At 46.8% G+C, this 6,777-nt stretch overlaps 1 long non-coding RNA gene across 1 annotated transcript; it reads right to left on the bottom strand.

Annotated features, from left to right (window-relative positions):
- Positions 1-4,098: 4,098 nt before the first annotated feature.
- Positions 4,099-6,218, bottom strand: LOC124682435. Its single transcript, XR_006996285.1, has 3 exons — positions 6,126-6,218; positions 5,447-5,530; positions 4,099-4,928 (listed from the first exon to the last, which is right to left on the bottom strand). It is a non-coding gene; the product is annotated as an uncharacterized LOC124682435 (long non-coding RNA).
- Positions 6,219-6,777: the final 559 nt, after the last annotated feature.

The raw sequence follows: 6,777 nt of genomic DNA, 5'->3' as shown, positions 1-6,777 counted from the left end.
ACAAAAATCTTACGCAATACTAAAACTTTATTCTGGAGGATGAAAATAAGCATATGAGCGCTGACCTGATGGAGTGCTTAAATTTGAATGGTGGTCGTGGTAGACTTTCGCCAGAAAATCTTCACCACATGGCACGATCTGAAATGCTCGTGTTGGCTTGAAGACCCAACTGAAAATCACTTCTGCCATAGTCCACCCTACACATTTCAGAGAATTTAGCATAAGACTATGCAAGCAGAAAAGGCACATAGGAGCGTCATGACAGAATGAACATCTAAATGACCACTGCCTCCTATGACAACATGGAAAGTATGTCCACCCAATGCTACAAAAAATCTGATAGAATCTGAGATCCTACCAGGCCGGTTACGTAGATTGTAGGGGTTACGTAGATTGTAGGGGTGGAAGTGTGCTGGACGGGGGAGAGGAAGGCGGCGCCGGCGGCTGGCCGCCGTCGCGAGGTTGGAGGAAGGCGGCGCAAGGGAAGGAGCGGCGGCTAGGGCAGGGAAGACCGACTCCTCAAGGAGTCGGCAATAACGATCTGTATGATCTGTTTATTGCTTGATTTCTCACGTACGTTTTACAGCAGTATAAATAAGCTAATGAAAAGGATAAATGGGCTAAGCCCCTAATTTAGGCCCACTAATGGGCTTCCTCCTGCTATAGGCCAAACCGGTCATAACATCTCTCCTCGCCTTCTCAAACAGCTCGTCCTCGAGCTGGATAGCTGGAAACTGCTGGCGGAACTCATCCCGGAACGGCGTCGGCCTTGGAGACGGCCGCGTCAGCCAGCCCAGCTGCGACGACATCAGCCGCAATGTCGTCTACGGTCTCCAAGTAGAACAGGCGTGGACAAACGTGGCCCGGTACATAGAGCTCGTCGCAGTTGAAGCACAACCCTTTACGACGGCGCTCGAGCTGTTCTGCCGTGGTCAGCCGACGGAAAGGCCGCGTCGCGGCTGGATCGGAGTGCCCCGCATGAGTCACAGCCGTGAGCGCCTGGCCTGGTGGTGTCGGTGGAGGGCGGGCGGCTGGCTGAACGTCGCTGGCCGGGAAGGCCTGCTGCATGGCCCGGGCGCGCTGCTCGAAGGCACGAGCGTAGTACATGGCCGACTGCAGGTCCTGGGGATCCCGCATCTCCACGTCGACGCGAATGTGGTCCGGCAGTCCGCCAATGAAGAGCTCGGCGCGCTGCTGCCCCGTCACCCCGGGCGCATGGCATGCGAGGGCCTGGAAGCGGTCGGCGAAGTCCTGTACCGTTGTGGTGAAGGCCAAACGCCCGAGTTCCGCCAAGCGACTGCCGCTAATCGGGGGGCCGAAGCGTAGAAGGCAGAGCTCGCGGAAGCGGTCCCATGGGGGCATGCCGCCCTCGTCCTGCTCGAGGGAGTAATACCATGTCTGGGCGGCGCCGCGGAGGTGGTACGAGGCGAGCCAAGTCCGGTCCGAGGCGAGGGTGCGCTGCCCTCGAAAGAACTGCTCGCATTGGTTGAGCCAGTTGAGGGGGTCCTCGACACCGTCGTACGTGGCGAAGTCGAGCTTGGCGTAGCGTGGGGGGGTTGGGCCGGCGGCGCCCTGGCCGGGGTACTCCACGCGGCCAGCGGAAGGCTCCGCAAAGCGCGAGTATGCCGGCTCCGGAAAGGAGGGCCTCGGAGGGTCCCCGGCAGCCGTGTAGACGGGAGGAGGCGCCGATGCGGCCGAGTAGACGGGCGGAGGCTCCGTCGCGGTCACCCACGCCGGGAGCCGCGAGGGCGACGGCGGAAACGGCACCCGCTAGATGGGGACGCCCTGGGGCAGCGAGGCGGGCCCGGCGCTAGGGGCCGGCTGCCACGACGACCACGGCGGTGGAGGCGGCGAGGCCGGGGGCGGGGCGGGTACGCCCTGGACGGGCGGAAACGCTGGCGCGGCCGAGATGGCGTTGAGGGCCGGCGACAGCGGCGGCGTGGTCATCCCCTGCGTGCCGATCAGGTACAGGCGGATGCCTTGGACCGCGATGGCGAGATCGCGGATGGCCGTCGAGACCTCCTGCTGCGAGAGGAGGGGAGCGACGTCGGAGGCCCCCGCCATGGATGCCGCGGCTCCCTTGGCAGGCGGCGGCTGCGAGGGCGGCGGTGCGGAAGGCGGCGGGTTGGGCGGCGCGGAGGTGGTGGTGGTGGCCAGCGAAGACGACATGACCGTACGAGGACAATCTGATACCAAATTGATAGAATCTGAGATCCTACCAGGCCGGTTACGTAGATTGTAGGGGTGGAAGTGTGCTGGACGGGGGAGAGGAAGGCGGCGCCGGCGGCTGGCCGCCGTCGCGAGGTTGGAGGAAGGCGGCGCAAGGGAAGGAGCGGCGGCTAGGGCAGGGAAGACCGACTCCTCAAGGAGTCGGCAATAGCGATCTGTATGATCTGTTTATTGCTTGATTTCTCACGTACGTTTTACAGCAGTATAAATAAGCTAATGAAAAGGATAAATGGGCTAAGCCCCTAATTTAGGCCCACTAATGGGCTTCCTCCTGCTATAGGCCAAACCGGTCATAACAAAATCAGCATGATAATCAAACACTACTTGCAGGGTTTGTCTCAAGTCAATCCAATGCAAATGTCATGTCATTGTTCTATTCGACATCTTTCAACCAAAAAGATGGTGAAAAAGGATATCCCTATCATTTGCATGATAAATCATCCCGAATTACGCGAGGGAACTCCTCAAGGATTCATCCATCTAAAGACTTGCTAGTGAAAACCATGTTACCCTCCTTCTAATCATAGACATTACAGACAAAAGAAGGTAGATCATGGATTCCTAACCAAAGAATGTGATGATTCAGCTATTTGGTAGACCTTTCCATTTGCTCACCGATATTAGAACCAATGTCGAGCAGCACCGGTGGGCGCTGCACCTCAATCTGCCAGAGAGGACCTCCAAAAGCTGTGATTTGGTTAAGGTGAGCTGATCAAGATGTGTAGTACCTTTCTGAATTTTGCATTGGAGACATCCACTATCTGCTAGACATTGCCATTTGCATTGGAGACATCCACTATGAAACCATCTCAACACTTAATAAGCTCTTTAATCTTCTGGTCCTTCTCCTTTATATATAAGCATCTACAAAACGATAAAGCAACATCCGGAAAATTGCAATTCAATGAATAAATATCTAGAACAGGTACAGAGAAACCAAAAAAAAGGATTAGCTCGCAATGGTTGGTTCATCGATGTGAATAATGTGGTGAGGAGATGATTCATGGCCTATAGGAATGAAATGGACACAAAAAAATATGACAATTCATGACGTGAAACAAAGAAATCAATCACCTTTTCCCAATCTGTCCACCAAAAATGAAAGAAATATAACTACTGCACTGCTAAAATAATATATATGGGTTTCTACAATCATAGAACTAAAATGATGGTGTATGCCACATCATATTAAAGCACGTGACTATATATACAGAAGTATCAGTTCAGTGAGTTGATTGGGAAGGACAGTTATTACGGATATAATCTGATGGTGTATCATGGCGAGGCATTATCACTAATTCTTTCCATTGAGACCATATATCAGAAAAGTAGTTGAGAGGATAATCCTTCTTGGATTGACATCTTCTCTTCTCCCCATCTCCTGGCTCGCAGGTTTACAAAAACATTATGTATCTGTTATGCTCCCAGTAAATTTATAGCAATCCTCATGCAAGAACAGAAGGTGCTAAATGAAGATTACTGAAATTACAAAGAAAATAAGTCTAATCCAGAACCAATTCAGCTATTTCCGAAACATGACAATTAATGTCAAATAGAGAGCTTATACCTAATTCTGTAGCGAAAGAGGTAAGGCATCTCGTCTATCCTCGTCTAGCTGGGACATCGGCCGCGCCAAGTAGTGTGCCAGTCATAAGTGTTTGACGCCGGCCACGTCAAGTAGACTGTGGAGATCTTGGTTGTCTCCAGCGAGCCTATGAGCAGAGCCCGCGCCAGTTGCTGGCATCTCCCATGCCAACTACTCTGAACAACTACAAAGAAGACATAGATCAATTAGCTGGAACTGGAGAAATAAAGCCAAGCAAGTACAGTCATACAAATGAGAGATCAAGATCAGGAACACTACGAATTGAGATAAATAGTTTTGTGCAGTATTTATTGTACTATATATGCTTGCATACTCCATTTCAATATGGTCATTTTTATTTGTAGAAACAAATACAGGCGCCTACATACACATTCGACCACTCTGTCGCCTGGCAACAATGCCACCATCCTCCAAGACAGGTCATACACCAAATCAAAGTAGATTACTGAATGTAAAAGGATCGTGCATACCTGATGAAACATTATATGAACTCTACCATTATAGACATCTTTGTATCAATTTAACATCACTCAGCAATAGAAGTAATAAGCTGAACTGCACAACTCTACTAATTCTATCATTGTATCGATTAATGGAAGATGATTCGTCTATGCTATAGTATACTGAATTAGCAACCCAGGTCCTATATCAACGTGGGCATTGTTTTAACAAATATATCCTCTTGATCGGTTCAGCCAAGAGACTATGATTAACCAATTTCCTGAACTCTTTCCACTAAGCAACTTTTCAAAAAAAATGGGGAGCTTGTAATGTGCTTTCTTTCATAGATCGAATAGCTACATGTTTCTTTTTACGAGGAGGATACTACCTGATATACTACAGCGCGTCTCACAAACTGTAAAGGAACAATTGCAATAGAACACACATTGACATACTGCAAAACAAATGTGCTGCAAGCTATAGCCAACATAAGTAGAACAAAGAATGGTGTCCATCACCAACAAACTTACCAGAGAAAGGCAAATGAGATTTCTGTAATTAAAGTCGAAACCTTACCATTCTCTTCCAATCATGGATGTTGACTGTATCCATGGATCGAACAATAACCCTCTATGATATCCAGATCTGATAACTGAGTGCACTCCACCAGGAAACAAAACCTTGTAAATAGTATTTCACAATATTGCATCAACAAAAGGAGTTACAGGGCATATCAATAAAAAGAGAGGTCCTACACCAACTTATATTTGTTATCATGTTGTAGAGAATGCAAAGCGCTGCCAAGCAGGACAACCATCACACTTCTTTATATGCGAGAACTAAGAGGATCCATCACATAACATGACTCAATTCCACTACTTGAATGCAGAGCCTCACAAAGTAACAATTTGAAGCCAAAAGTTACACTCGTCAGGCCAACTATTTACCATATGTGATGAACCTCTAACTTTGAAGCATATTAATATTTTAAATTAATATTACTAAATCCCCATGTATATTTCAATTTTCATGTCAGCATGTGCATTAGCAGATCTAAACTCGACCTGACAACATGTAGGAAACCCCAGTCTTCATTTCCTCAAAACATCAATATACACGGTAATATTACATTGATGATATGCATAGGGATAGTATACATTGTATGAATACCCTGTCGTTTCCAAATCCAAGGCATGTAAGCTTCTGCATTAGTTGTTGGAGGGTATTTACCGATCTTGTCTTGCTTGTATGCTCCTGACATAAAATATATTGATATGAGCATATTGCCGGGAGCTGTAATTTCTAAAATATTCATTAGAAAATAAGCCTGCAAATAATATGGAAATGAAAATTAGGAAGATGACAGTGGTTCCTAGTTGTATTATTTCAGAGTTACATCTTTTAACTCAAAAAAAGGGTCCAAATTTCAGTTCTTAATTTCATTAAATCACAAATGCACGCATTGAGGTTGTGTTTCCTATTTCACATGTCTCTGACAATTAAAAAAACATGCATAGAAATAGATGATGTTCAGAGACTCAATCAGCTTCAACAACCGCGAATAGGTTCAATGAGCAAGGTGGAGCCGTTGAGTGCAAGGTAGAGAGGTTGCAAACTCCCAAGGGAAAAACAAAAGCACTTCTCAGTTTAGCACACCACACAGCAGATCAACTTGGATCAAAATTAGATATGCTCTCTCCAGCTCGGATGAAAGGCAACCTACCGCCATTTTCTGCTTAGGGAAAATTTGCATGTACAAAAATTATCTCGTCCCCGTATACCCAATCAGAGGCAGAGGAGAAAGATCAAGGAACGAAAAGCTAGAGAGATAAACCTAAGATGGACGTACACTCAGCTTTGTTGATGCAAGCACGATGGCGGGAAGACGGATAACTGTGTTGTCCTCGGGCATACACAACATCAACCACCAGATCCCGCGGCACATTGCCGTCACTCGTACCTGGATCACCGCAGTCTGGCTAGGATAGAAAATAATATGATCTGAGGCGAAGAAGAGTAGCCGTATGAGATCAAGGACGGGGATAGTAATGGCGTAAACATACAAAATTAGCAACATAACCTAGCCATCTCGTACAGCCACCTCGCGCCGCAACAGATTTCTCTGCCTCCATGAATCTGAAACAAGCAACAAAATGCACGGATATAGTTTAGCCTTCATGAGGTAAATCAAGTGGCTAAAAATTTCAAGATAATCCACCTGCACCATAATAACAAAAGTAAAAATATCAAGGTGAAGCTTTCAAATAAAAATTGCAAATGTTTTAATAAGAAGATTAATACTTTTAACAGAGATCATAACATATCCGAAAAATCAGCAAAAGTTATTTATAGCTCTTATTTTTAGTAAGCAAGGAATATTCATCCCAAATTTGTACTTGTGATTTTATTCAGCTATCATTATTTTAGAGATCTTCCTTTTAGTTAGCAATGTTGACCACAATATAAGATGCAGAAATAGATCAATACACAGGGGACAACTA

The sequence above is a fragment of the Lolium rigidum genome, chromosome 1, assembly GCF_022539505.1.
Source record: "Lolium rigidum isolate FL_2022 chromosome 1, APGP_CSIRO_Lrig_0.1, whole genome shotgun sequence".
Classification (NCBI taxonomy): Eukaryota; Viridiplantae; Streptophyta; class Magnoliopsida; order Poales; family Poaceae; genus Lolium; species Lolium rigidum.
The sequence above is the reverse complement of the archived record's forward strand: the minus strand, read 5'-3'. Positions and strand labels throughout refer to the sequence as shown.